A 14,983-nucleotide genomic window follows, 5' to 3' on the forward strand; every position below is an offset into this window, starting at 1 on the left:
AGATACATAAAAGAGGTTTATCCTACAAGTCCTTTACCATAGAAATGAATAAAGAACTCTTTATACACTTTAAAATGCACTTACAGCAGTGCAGGCTACAGAGTCACATTCACATCCCATACACTACAAATGGTCTGATACCCATGAAGCCAATTTACAGTAGTATGTAAATGTATAAGACTAAGCTATGGATGAGCTCCCATCCTATATAGCCATTTAGGTCAAGCCAGGCAATTCAAAGATCTGCACAAATTAACTGATGTGACTTTTACACAATCATTCAAATAACAAAAAGCTTCATTTCTTGTTTAAGTGCAGTGCACTTTCGGGGCTCGTAGGTGCCATCAAATACCTCCATCACTCAAGGGAGACATGGTCATCTGACCCTGAATACAGAGCAATGAGGCTGGGCTGAAGGGGGGAAATTAGAGGGTAGATAGAGTGAAAGAGAGAGCTAAGCGATGGGGGGGGTCAGGTCAAATCTTAAGTACCTGACAATCCACCTCTTCACCTCCAACCCTCCACCTGAACGCACGCATGCGCCCCCCCCCCACACACACACACACACACACACACACACACACGCCACACACACACACACACACACACACACACACACACACCATCTTGTCCGTCACATGATCCTCCAACGTTATGTGTGTATGTAGGTGTGTGTATCACCTTACATTAAGGTAAGACCACATGCCTGAACAGGTGACCTATATGACTGGATACCTGAACAGGTGACCTATATGACTGGATACCTGAACAGGCGACCTGTATGACTGGATACCTGAACAGGTGACCTATATGACTGGATACCTGAACAGGTGACCTATATGACTGGATACCTGAACAGGTGACCTATATGACTGGATACCTGAACAGGTGACCTGTATGACTGGGTACCTGAACAGGTGACCTATATGACTGGATACCTGAACAGGTGACCTATATGACTGGATACCTGAACAGGTGACCTGTATGACTGGATACCTGAACAGGTGACCTGTATGACTGGATACCTGAACAGGTGACCTATATGACTGGATACCTGAACAGGTGACCTATATGACTGGATACCTGAACAGGTGACCTATATGACTGGGTACCTGAACAGGTGACCTGTATGACTGGATACCTCAACAGGTGACCTATATGACTGTGTACCTGAACAGGTGAACTATATGACTGGGTACCTGAACAGGTGACCTATATGACTGGGTACCTGAACAGGTGACCTATATGACTGTGTACCTGAACAGGTGACCTGTATGACTGGGTACCTGAACAGGTGACCTGTATGACTGGGTACCTGAACAGGTGACCTGTATGACTGGGTACCTGAACAGGTGACCTGTATGACTGGGTACCTGAACAGGTGACCTGTATGACTGGGTTAGAGTCCAGTGGATTTTCAGTTGAAAGTAGCTGCTCCTTGACAGCTGGTGGTAAAATAGGTTCACATTATTCCAGACACTGGAGCATTCAGATGATTAAGTACAGGAGTTCACCCACGGTCAGACTGCAAATCAATTATATTAAGGCTTGTTTTTCATCCTCTTCACTGCTACCCATCATATATCATTAAGAACACCAAGGTATTGTCTATGGACATGTGATCTAGCCAGTAACACACACACACACACACACACACACACACACACACACACACACACACACACACACACACAGTAATAAGTGACTGGGTGTTGATAACAAGTCTCTTCTCTTACAGTAATCTGAATCGACAGCACTTGGTTCACGTGAATTTAATTATAATCCAAGTTAAATTGCCTAATGGTAATTGACTCGTTCATTTGTAATTCTGTGTCTTTCCGAGATCTTACAGAAGATGGCAGTATAGTACAATAATTTAGAAAAAAAGAGAGCGAGAAAGAGAAAGTGTGTGCATCTGTGTGTGCCTGTGTGTTTGAGAGAGCTAGGAGAGAGAGAGAGAGAGAGAGAGAGAGAGAGAGAGAGAGAGAGAGAGAGAGAGAGAGAGAATGCTTTACGAGACACTCTCGGGAACCAAGATACACTTAGGCTCAATACAGTCATTCATTCTACTGTAAATGAGGCACTCACTTACTCACACACACACACAGTACAAGACACATGTTTATCTAGTGTGAGCATGTCAATTTCCTAAACCAATCGAATCGACCGATCCTGCTTGTTGACAGCCTATCCCCTGGGGTGTCTTTGACACGTCCACTTGATGACATGGTTCTTAGATCAATGACCAATAACATGCCAATCACCAATCAACCCTCCAGTTGTGACTAAAACCACATAAATGGATGGATCTACAATCACCCTCCCTTCCATCCTTCCATCCCTCCATTCCTGATGGAAGTGAATTGAAAGAGGAGAGATGTGGAATGACTTGAATAATTTACAGTGCTTTGCCAACTCTGTTCGAGGTTTAGAATTCCCTTGTCCACTGGAAGTTCAAAAGGTCATAGCCACAACGACATAATACATGTAGTCTATTGCTCAGCCAGCAACAGCTACAAAATGACTAGCCTATTTGGGCAAACAGATTGCTATTTCTTTTTTCATTCAACCCCCTTACATAAAAGGGCAGACCAGACCAGCTTAATTTAAAAAGTGTTTTACAAGAGACATACGATCAGTGAATGTATTATCTTTGTAAACAAACTCCATATGAATAAAAGTGAGGCCAATACCGTAGAGTTACAACAGGACAATGCAACTGTACAAAGGTTAACTGAAGAAGCCGACTCTCATTAACCCGTAAACTAAAATTTGACACGGTTTACGTAACTTCACTTATAAAATCGAATCTAATTCTTAGAAAACGTCCTCGGCCACCTCCCATCACTCTCCTTTTCCTATTGACCACAATTGGTTTCAGCTGTTTTTCCCCTCATTTCCCATTTTCCGTTACCGTTTTGTTTGTTAAATGGCTCAACAAGGGTAGAAGCTTCTCGGTGAGCAGTTGTTTACGTATAAAGGCCAGGTGTTTCCCGTGGCTGACGCAGGAATTAACCACTGAATATATTGACAGCTTGGAACACTTTGAGATCAAGGACAGTGATGTTTTCCTTGTCACTTTCCCCAAATCAGGTGAGTAAATGATTGAAAAGTATTACTTTCACACTGACAGTAGCTACAGAGGAATGATAAACATGACTGGTGCTTGAACATCTATTACAAACTGAGTAGGTTGTAATTAAAGCATGAATAAGCCAACGTTCGCAGTAAACACATTAACAGCTGACTTTCAGCATTCTTATAGGGAAAATGTACACGGCACTTACACAAATGATGATTGGCTGAAAGAAATTGACAATAAGGAGATTGTGGGAGCTGTTTTGATTGACTTCAGTGCAGCTTTTGACATTATCAATCATACTCGGCTGCTGACAAACATGTGTTATGGCTTTACGTCCTCTGCTTTATAGTGGTTCGAGAGTTACCTGTCTAATGGAAGCCTCTCCAACATGATCCAGGTAGAGTCGGGCATTCCCCACAAGACATGCCACCAGGGGTCTCTTCACATCCTCCAAGTCCAGAACAGACTCTGCATATTGTGGTATTATAAATGTTGCAGTGTAGATATGTAGTGGTAGAGTAGTGGTGTAATAATGTGTTTGTTGTATTATGTCGTTTTATTTTTTTTTTAAATTGTGATGTAAATGTCTTAATCTTGTTTGGACCCCAGGAAGAGTAGCTGCTGCCAAGACAGCAGCTAATGGGGATCCATAATACATATAACAACAACAATTATAATAATATAACAATTTGTGGTAGGCTATTTCATCTCAAGCATATTGGTTAAAGTTTGCCTTGCTTTGACAACAAACTGTACCAAAATGGACATTTACAGTATATCCCTTTCTACTCTCTTCCTTTCTTCCTTTCTTCCTTTCTTTCTTTCTTTCTTTCTTTCTTTCTTTCTTTCTTTCTTTCTTTCTTTCTTTCTTTCTTTCTTTCTTTCTTTCTTTCTTTCTTTCTTTCTTTCTTTCTTTCTTTCTTTCTTTCTTTCTTTCTTTCTCTCTCTCTATCTATCTATCTATCTCTCTCTATCTCCCTCTCTCCTTCTCTCTCCCTCTCTATCTCTCTCTTTCTCTCTCTCTCTCTTTCTTCCTCTCTCCTTCTCGCTCTCTCCATCTCGCTCTCTCCATCTCAATCTCTCCTTCTCTCTACCCCTCTCCTTCTCACTCTCTATATTGCCCAGTGTCTAGACCAGCAGGTCTGCTCTCTCACTCTGAAGGATTGTGAATAGTTAGTCTTGGCTAGAGGCCAAAATGCTGCAAACAGCCATATTTCCTTTGGACTGACAATATGATATTGGTTACAACAACACACATGGACACAGACATGAACACGCAGACACAGGCACGCACTCATACACACAAACACATAGCCTGCGAGACACACATATCTGTTTTTGTTTTTTATTTTGGTATTTTAGCAAGTACAGAAGCCCATATGTTCCTCCAGCATGGCATCAGGTTTAAGTTAGGAACAAGAGGTTACCTCTGAGCCACAGGGAAAAGCAGGAACACTGTATAATCAAGCGCAGCGCTAGTTCATACAGGGAACCCTTGTATTGGCTTCAGCCGTGCATCAGCGACGTTGCATCAGTCATATTCTACAAACACTTCCTACCTTAATATGGCGGTCTACTTAGCTGATCAGTTTTACTCACTCATGCTCTGCTGCCTCTACTGCTGTTGGGTGCTGGATAGCCTTTTCTAGCACCGCCCACCACCCCAGCCACCACCCCAGCCACCACCTGTTAGGTTCTGGGTTTCCTTCCTGCGGGGGGATTGATACAGCGTTCCTTGCTCACTGCCTGTATTTATTATCATCTTAACATGATGCGCGCGCTGGCGGTGAGCTAACCCGAAGGAGGAGAGCCTAACACCAAGACAACTTACTGCATATCCTGTAATTTATCTACTAAATGGTTCAACAAATACGTGGCGTTTCCTGTCTGAACTATGACTACTCTTAAGAGATATATGGCCTATATTTATCTGTGCTATAACCTGTTGTGATTAAAATGTACAGTTCTTGCCCTTAGGACACATAGATCTTGAGAGTAGCCATGTACCTATCTAGTTATTAGTCTGATAACCTGTTATAAGTCTAATTATAAACTGGGTGATTCGAGCCCTGAATGGGTATGACAGAACATGTATTTTCATAATTACATTGGTAACCAGTTTATAATAGCAATAGGGCATCTCAGGGGATATTAGACCAGTATACCATGGCTAAGTATTGCGTTGTGCCTAAGAACAGCCCTTAGCCGTGGTATATTGGGCGGCAGGTAGCCTAGTGGTCAGAGTGTTGGACTAGTAACCGGAAGGTTGCTAGATCAAATCACTGAGCTGACAAGGTAAAAATCTGTAGTTCTGCCCCTGAACAAGGCAGTTAACCCACTGTTCCTAGGCTGTTATTGTAAATAATAATATGTTCTTAACTGACTTGCCTAGTTAAATAAAGGTTAAATAAATATGCCACATTATCTTAACTACTATAATATACTGTACATGGCTATAGTATATAGCCTATCTACTAGTTATCTGTGTTACCTGTGCTCATGTATGTAAGGTCAGTGTAATATTGGACAAAGGGGTGGTACCTTGGACAGCGGCCTTATTGACAGAACCTGTGAGGTGTGGTTAGCTCTTCAGGACCTGCTGTTCTTTACTCCCTCTCTCTATGTTTTGGGGGACAAACTACATTCACCTTCACTGCCACCTTTCTCTCTCACTCTCGTGCTCTCTCTCTCTCCCTCCCCCTCCTTTCCCAGGTACAGTATGGACCCAGCGTATCATCACCCTGATGTTTGAGGATGATTTCCCAGAGGAGGCTAACCAGATCACCTTTGTGAGGATGCCCTGGCTGGAGATCCTGGAGAAGGGGAGGACCTACACAGAGAGGCCCTCTCCACGCCTCTTCTGCTCCCATCTACACCAGCATCTTATGCCCAGGGGCCTGCAGAAGAAGAAGGCCAAAGTGAGTGGGGTTAGATGGTTACACATACAGCATTATGCCTTCAGTGAGTTGGTTTAAATGGTAGTGAGTGGGGTTAGATGGTAGTGAGTGCGGCGTTAGCATGGTCAGTGAGTGGGGTTAGATGGTAGTGAGTGGGGTTAGATGGTAGTGAGTGGGGTTAGATGGTAGTGAGTGTGGTTACAGCATGTGAGTGGCCTTCAGTGGAGTGGTGGGGTTAGATGGTAGTGAGTGGGGTTAGATGGTAGTGAGTGGGGTTAGATGGTTACACATACAGCATTATGCCTTCAGTGAGTTGGTTTAAATGGTAGTGAGTGGGGTTATATGGTAGTGAGTGGGGTTAGATGGTTACACATACAGCATTATGCCTTCAGTGAGTTGGTTTAAATGGTAGTGAGTGGGGTTAGATGGGAGTGAGTGAGGTTAGATGGTAGTGAGTGGGGTTAGATGGTAGTGAGTGGGGTTAGATGGTAGTGAGTGGGGTTAGATGGTAGTGAGTGGGGTTAGATGGTTACACATACAGCATTATGCCTTCAGTGAGTTGGTTTAGATGGTAGTGAGTGGGGTTAGATGGTAGTGAGTGGGGTTAGATGGTAGTGAGTGGGGTTAGATGGTAGTGAGTGGGGTTAGATGGTAGTGAGTGGGGTTAGATGGTAGTGAGTGGGGTTAGATGGTAGTGAGTGGGGTTAGATGGTAGTGAGTGGGGTTAGATGGTAGTGAGTGTGGTTAGATGATAGTGAGTGGGGTTAGATGGTAGTGAGTGGGGTTAGATGGTAGTGAGTGGTGTTATATGGTAGTGAGTGGGGTTAGATGGTTACACATACAGCATTATGCCTTCAGTGAGTTGGTTTAAATGGTAGTGTGTGGGGTTAGATGGTAGTGAGTGGGGTTAGATGGTAGTGAGTGGGGTTAGATGGTTACACATACAGCATTATGCCTTCAGTGAGTTGGTTTAAATGGTAGTGAGTGGGGTTATATGGGAGTGAGTGAGGTTAGATGGTAGTGAGTGGGGTTAGATGGTAGTGAGTGGGGTTAGATGGTAGTGAGTGGGGTTAGATGGTAGTGAGTGGGGTTAGATGGTTGTGAGTGGGGTTAGATGGTAGTGAGTGGGGTTAGATGGTAGTGAGTGGGGTTAGATGGTAGTGAGTGGGGTTAGATGGTAGTGAGTGGGGTTAGATGGTAGTGAGTGGGGTTAGATGGTTGTGAGTGGGGTTAGATGGTAGTGAGTGGGGTTAGATGGTAGTGAGTGGGGTTAGATGGTAGTGAGTGGGGTTAGATGGTAGTGAGTGTGGTTAGATGGTAGTGAGTGGGGTTAGATGGTAGTGAGTGGGGTTAGATGGTAGTGAGTGGGGTTAGATGGTTGTGAGTGGGGTTAGATGGTAGTGAGTGGGGTTAGATGGTAGTGAGTGGGGTTAGATGGTAGTGAGTGGGGTTAGATGGTAGTGAGTGGGGTTAGATGGTAGTGAGTGGGGTTAGATGGTAGTGAGTGGGGTTAGATGGTAGTGAGTGGGGTTAGATGGTAGTGAGTGGAGTTAGATGGTAGTGAGTGGGGTTAGATGGTAGTGTGTGTGGTTAGATGGTAGTGAGTGGGGTTAGATGGTAGTGAGTGGGGTTAGATGGTAGTGAGTGGGGTTAGATGGTAGTGAGTGGGGTTAGATGGTAGTGAGTGGGGTTAGATGGTAGTGAGTGGGGTTAGATGGTAGTGAGTGGGGTTAGATGGTAGTGAGTGGGGTTAGATGGTTGTGAGTGGGGTTAGATGGTAGTGAGTGGTGTTAGATGGTTGTGAGTGGGGTTAGATGGTAGTGAGTGGGGTTAGATGGTAGTGAGTGGGGTTAGATGGTAGTGAGTGGGGTTAGATGGTAGTGAGTGTGGTTAGATGGTTGTGAGTGGGGTTAGATGGTAGTGAGTGGGTTAGATGGTAGTGAGTGGGGTTAGATGGTAGTGAGTGGGGTTAGATGGTAGTGAGTGGGGTTAGATGGTTGTGAGTGGGGTTAGATGGTTGTGAGTGGGGTTAGATGGTAGGGAGTGGGGTTAGATGGTAGTGTGTGGGGTTAGATGGTAGTGAGTGGGGTTAGATGGTAGTGATTGGGGTTAGATGGTAGTGAGTGGGGTTAGATGGTAGTGAGTGGGGTTAGATGGTAGTGAGTGGGGTTAGATGGTAGTGAGTGGGGTTAGATGGTAGTGAGTGGGGTTAGATGGTAGTGAGTGGGGTTAGATGGTTGTGAGTGGGGTTAGATGGTTGTGAGTGGGGTTAGATGGTAGTGAGTGGGGTTAGATGGTAGTGAGTGTGGTTAGATGGTAGTGAGTGGGGTTAGATGGTAGTGAGTGGGGTTAGATGGTAGTGAGTGGGGTTAGATGGTAGTGAGTGGGGTTATATGGTAGTGAGTGGGGTTAGATGGTAGTGAGTGGGGTTAGATGGTAGTGAGTGGGGATAGATGATAGTGAGTGTGGTTAGATGGTAGTGAGTGGGGTTAGATGGTAGTGAGTGGGGTTAGATGGTAGTGAGTGGGGTTATATGGTAGTGAGTGGGGTTAGATGGTAGTGAGTGGGGTTAGATGGTAGTGAGTGGGGATAGATGATAGTGAGTGTGGTTAGATGGTAGTGAGTGGGGTTAGATGGTAGTGAGTGGGGTTAGATGGTAGTGAGTGGGGATAGATGGTAGTGAGTGGGGTTATATGGTAGTGAGTGGGGTTAGATGGTAGTGAGTGGGGTTAGATGGTAGTGAGTGGGGATAGATGATAGTGAGTGTGGTTAGATGGTAGTGAGTGGGGTTAGATGGTAGTGAGTGGGGTTAGATGGTAGTGAGTGGGGATAGATGGTAGTGAGTGGGGTTATATGGTAGTGAGTGGGGTTAGATGGTAGTGAGTGGGGTTAGATGGTAGTGAGTGGGGATAGATGGTAGTGAGTGTGGTTAGATGGTAGTGAGTGGGGTTAGATGGTAGTGAGTGGGGATAGATGATAGTGAGTGGGGTTAGATGGTAGTGAGTGGGGTTAGATGGTAGTGAGTGGGGTTAGATGGTAGTGAGTGGGGATAGATGGTAGTGAGTGGGGTTAGATGGTAGTGAGTGGGGTTAGATGGTAGTGAGTGGGGTTAGATGGTAGTGAGTGGGGTTAGATGGTTAGTGAGTGGGGTTAGATGGTAGTGAGTGGGGTTAGATGGTAGTGAGTGGGGTTAGATGGTAGTGAGTGGGGTTAGATGGTAGTGAGTGGGGATAGATGATAGTGAGTGGGGTTAGATGGTAGTGAGTGGGGTTAGATGGTAGTGAGTGGGGTTAGATGGTAGTGAGTGGGGTTAGATGGTAGTGAGTGGGGTTAGATGGTAGTGAGTGGGGTTAGATGGTAGTGAGTGGGGTTAGATGGTAGTGAGTGGGGATAGATGATAGTGAGTGTGGTTAGATGGTAGTGAGTGGGGATAGATGATAGTGAGTGTGGTTAGATGGTAGTGAGTGGGGTTAGATGGTAGTGAGTGGGGTTAGATGGTAGTGAGTGGGGATAGATGGTTACACATACAGTACTATGCCTTCAGTCAGACAGGCACAGCAATGAGGGGGAAAGCTAGAGAAATACACATACTTACAATGTACAAACACCTGCAGTGACATATGCACCAAACTCTCTTAACCACACTACACACTGTTAACCCTATATCACTCCTATCTCCTCCATACACACTACACACTGTTAACCCTATATCACCCCTGTCTCCTCCATATACACTGCTAACCTTATATCACCCCTGTTTCCTCCATACACACTGTTAACCCTATATCCTCCTGTTTCCTCCATACACACTACACACTGTTAACCCTATATCACCCCTGTCTCCTCCATATACACTGCTAACCTTATATCACCGCTGTTTCCTCCATACACACTGTTAACCCTATATCCTCCTGTTTCCTCCATACACACTACACACTGTTAACCCTATATAACCCCTGTCTCTCCATTCACACTGTTAACCCTATATCACCTTTATCTCTCCATACACACTGTTAACCCTATATCACCTTTATCTCTCCATACACACTGTTAAGCCTATATCACCGCTGTCTCGCCATACACACGGTTAACCCTATATCACCGCTGTCTCTCCATACACACGGTTAACCCTATATCACCTCTGTCTCTCCATACACACTGTTAACTCTATATCACCTTTATCTCTCCATACACACTGTTAAGCCTATATCACCGCTGTCTCTCCATACACACTGTTAACCCTATATCACCGCTGTCTCTCCATACACACGGTTAACCCTATATCACCGCTGTCTCTCCATACACACTGTTAACCCTATATCACCCCGTCTCTCCATACACACTACATATTGTTAACTCTATTTCACTCCTGTCTCTTCCATACACACTACACTCTGTTAACCCTATATCACCCCTGTCTCCTCCATGCACACTGTTAACCCTATATCACCCCTGTCTCCTCCATACACACTGTTAACCCTGTATCACCCCTGTCTCCTCCATACACACTGTTAACCCTATATCACCCCGTCTCCCCCATGCACACTGTTAATCCTATATCACCCTTTCTCCTCCATACACACTGCTAACCTTTTACTTCAGTGGGCTAAATCAGGGTCACACAGTAGTTTTAAACAAATCTACTTTGAAACAAAAGTATCCACCTCACGGACATGGTTATGGGCTTAAAAAAAGAAGACACCTGTACCATGTCAGATATAGAGTTGAAATGTATTACATTTTGAGTTTGCATCCACACTACTACACTTTATATACATCACAGAAGACTGAAATATAACAAAATGATTTGACGTAAAAACACCGGATTTTCTGTGTTTTTCGTCATTATTTTTTAATGTTTTTTAATGATAAAATTATGAAAAATATGAATGAAGCCACTAGAGGGCGCTTTTGGTCATTCAACTGCAGGAACTACTATATCTCCCCTATCTCCTCCATAGGTCATCTATGTGACCACGAACCCTAAGGACATCCTGGTCCTACTTCCACTTCTCTAAGTTCATGAAGCATCTGGACAGTCCAGAACACTATGACGAGATGCTGGACAAGTTCTTCTGTGGATGGAGTGAGTGCCACTAATCACCCTCCCTCCATCACATGGCACTTCTTTGGCCAAATTGGCTTCATCAGTGTAACACAGTATCATAAAAAACCGTAAGTTAATTAATAACTAACACACACTGACTAACACTTACTGTCTGCTGTCCTATGTGAACCCATCTCTTCAGTGCTTGGTGGCTGCTGGTTCGACCATGTCAGAGGATGGCACAACAACCAGGACAAATACAACATCATGTTCCTCAGCTATGAAGAGATGATCAAGGTAACATGACATTTACACTGATTAACGCTATATGTACCACATGAATACCTACACCACTGCACTGACCCGTTATAAGATACAGTAGCCTACATCAATGATGCATCTGTTACTACTGCAACAAGTCGTGCAACAGATGTCGTTTTCTGAGTATTCGGATGATTTTAAATAAACTTGAAACTTGACTGGTATAACATCTACAGTGTTTATGGGAAAGGGGGATAGCTAATTAGTGTAACAATAATGCTAGTATGAGCTCGAACCCAGACGCAGAGAAACACAGCAAGCAGAGGTAAGGGAACTTTTACTTAGAGTCTTAACAGAAACAAGGCAACCGCACAAGAGCACACTAATAACACATGAGACCTAAGCAAAGATACAGGCCAACTGAGGAACCTAAATAACAAGGCAACCAGGTGAACAGAGAAGGTAATTAAACACAGTGAACCCAATAAGTAATAATCAGGGTAACCTGGAAACTAGAAAACCGGGTAAAGGTGCCCTCCAGCGGTAACCTAAGGAAACAACAATCAAATAACACAGAAACTGTGACAATTAGTTGTACAATATAATGCATTCAACTGAAATGTGTCTTCCACATTTAACCCAACCCCTCTGAATCAGAGAGGTACAGGGGGCTGCCTTAATCGACATCCACGGCAGCCAGGGAGCAATTGTTGTTGGGGTTAACTGCCTTGCCCAGGGCCGGAACAACAGATTTTTACCTTGTCGGCTCAGAGATTCGATCCAGCAACCTTTCAGTAACCTCAGTTACTGGCCCAATGCTCCTACCCACTTGGCTAATTGCCAGTTTCTGGGTACTGGCATAAAAATAATATTTTAGGTATTTTTTTCACATCACAAATATACTGAACAAAATATAAACGCAACATGCAACAATTTAAAAGATTTTACTGAGTTACAGGAAATCAGTCAATTATAAGGAAATCAGTCAATTGAAATAAATTCATTAGGCCCTAATCTATGGATTTCACATGACTGGGCAGGGGTGCAGCCTTGGAGGGCATAGGCCCACCCACTTGGCAGCAAGGCCCAGACAGAAATACTCCTTAGTACCCCCCCCCCCCCCCCCCCCAGTTGTGAGGCCGGTTGGAAGTGCTGCCAAATTCTCAAAAATGGCATTGGAGGCAGCTTATTGTAGAGAATTGAACATTCAATTCTCTGGAAACAGCTCTGGTGAACATTCCTGCAGTCACCATGCCAATTGCAGGCTCCCTCAACGCTTGAGACATCTATAGCATTGCGCTGTGTGACAAAACTGCACATTTTAAAGTGGCCTTTTATTGTCCCCAGCACAAGGTGAACCTGTGTAATGATCATGCTGTTTAATTAACTTCTTAAAATGCCACACCTGTCAGGTGGATGGATTATCTTGGCAAAAGATAAATGCTCACAAACAGGGATGTAAACAAATGTATGCACAAAATTTGAGAGAAATAAGCTTTTTGTATGGAAGATTTCTGGGATTTTTTTATTTCAGCTCATGAAACATGGGACCATCACTACAAATGGTGGGTTTATATTTTTGTTCATTTCCATGACATATTGGTTTTCTTCCATGTGTCCTGCAACAACAGGCCCTGAGATCGGTGGTAGTGCGTCTGGCTGAGTTTGTCGGGAAGAGCCTGTCTGATGGAGATATAGACAGCATAGTGGAGAAAGTCACCTTCAATAATATGAAGATGACAAGGCCAACTATGAGTTCTTGCCTGACAACGTCAAAGACAAGAACAAGGGGAAGTTCCTACGCAAAGGTGAGGAAAATAAGAAATGGTTAGAGGCTTTATTGTTGAAATTGATACATGAAAAACATGAGTATAGGTTTGTACGGGTATCGTGGGGGGTGGGGGCAGAAAAGAGAGGGGGTGTATTTAATAAGGAGGTTTATAGAACTTCCAGTCAGAAAGTGAGCCCCCTAGACCCCCTTCCAGTTTTAATGTATCTTTATATACATCAAGCATAGCTTTATCTATAGCATAGCTTTATCTATAGCACAGCTTTATCTACAGCACAGCTTTATCTATAGCACAGCTTTATCTATAGCACAGCTTTATCTACAGCACAGCTTTATCTACAGCACAGCTTTATCTACAGCACAGCTTTATCTACAGCACAGCTTTATCTACAGCACAGCTTTATCTACAGCACAGCTTTATCTACAGCACAGCTTTATCTACAGCACAGCTTTATCTACAGCACAGCTTTATCTACAGCACATCTTTATCTACAGCACAGCTTTATCTACAGCACAGCTTTATCTACAGCACAGCTTTATCTACAGCACAGCTTTATCTATAGCACAGCTTTATCTACAGCACAGCTTTATCTATAGCATAGCTTTATCTATAGCATAGCTTTATCGGCAGGTAGCCTAGAGGTTAGCGCATTGGGCCAGTAACCGAAAGGTTGCTAGATCGAATCCCTGAGCTGACAAGGTAAAAATCTGTTGTTCTGCCCCTGAACAAGGCAGTTTACCCATTGTTCCTAGGCCGTGATTGTAAATAAGAATTTGTTCTTAACTGACTTGCCTAGTTAAATAAAGTTAACGTATAGTTAAATAGGTTAATTAAAAAAATATATTCTGTCTCTCAGGTACCATAGGAGACTGGGAGAACTCGTTGACGGTGGCCCAGAGTGACTGCTTTGACCAGATCTATCAGGAGAGGATGAAGGACCTATCTCTCAACTTCATCTGGGACATCACAGAGCTTCAAGGCTGATACAGACACATATGCAAGAATCCGCTCACACACAGTGGTGGTTCTAGCTTGTATGGCTCCCTGGGCGTCCCTTCAGCCCCCCCCCCCTCCAAAAAAAAAGAAAAGCATCATTCTGCACTAACTCTAATTTTTTTTCAGACATTTGGAACAACACAAATAAATAATTATAACATTTAAAACTATATTAAATATAAAAATACTAAAATAAGACTCATAAATATTAAAAAGAATGAACAAAGACAAATAGAAACAAATTGTACTATATAAATACAAATAAAAAAGAGAATTGAATTATTACACTATTATCCTATCGCTAACAAAATACACACAAATAAAACTAAATTGCACAAATCCTATATCACACAAAACCACAAATAGAATAGCAACCTGATTATTACACTATTGAACTTCAAACAAGAAACACACACAACTAAATTGCACAACTAATTGCATTACTAATTACATTAGTACTGTACAAAGTTAGAGGTGCTCTATTTGATAGATACCCCGCTCCCCCTACCTCTGTCTTCCAGTGGGGAGACCTGAGGTCAACCTACCCCCGCTCCCCCTACCTCTGTCTTCCAGTGGGGAGACCTGAGGTCAACATACCCCCGCTCCCCCTACCTCTGTCTTCCAGTGGGGAGACCTGAGGTCAACATACCCCTGCTCCCCCTACCTCTGTCTTCCAGTGGGGAGACCTGAGGTCAACATACCCCCGCTCCCCCTACCTCTGTCTTCCAGTGGGGAGACCTGAGGTCAACATAACCCTGCTCCCCCTACCTCTGTCTTCCAGTGGGGAGACCTGAGGTCAACATACCCCCGCTCCCCCTACCTCTGTCTTCTAGTGGGGAGACCTGAGGTCAACATACCCCCGCTCCCCCTACCTCTGGCTTCTAGTGGGGAGACCTGAGGTCAATATACC

General features: G+C 43.9%; 1 pseudogene; it reads left to right on the forward strand.

The window, feature by feature from the left end:
* The first annotated feature begins 2,929 nt into the window (after window positions 1-2,929).
* On the forward strand, window positions 2,930-14,136 carry LOC106593724 (amine sulfotransferase-like; annotated as a pseudogene).
* Window positions 14,137-14,983: the final 847 nt, after the last annotated feature.

Source organism: Salmo salar, chromosome 12, assembly GCF_965601325.2.
Source record: "Salmo salar chromosome 12, fSalSal1, whole genome shotgun sequence".
In the NCBI taxonomy this organism is placed as follows: domain Eukaryota; kingdom Metazoa; phylum Chordata; class Actinopteri; order Salmoniformes; family Salmonidae; genus Salmo; species Salmo salar.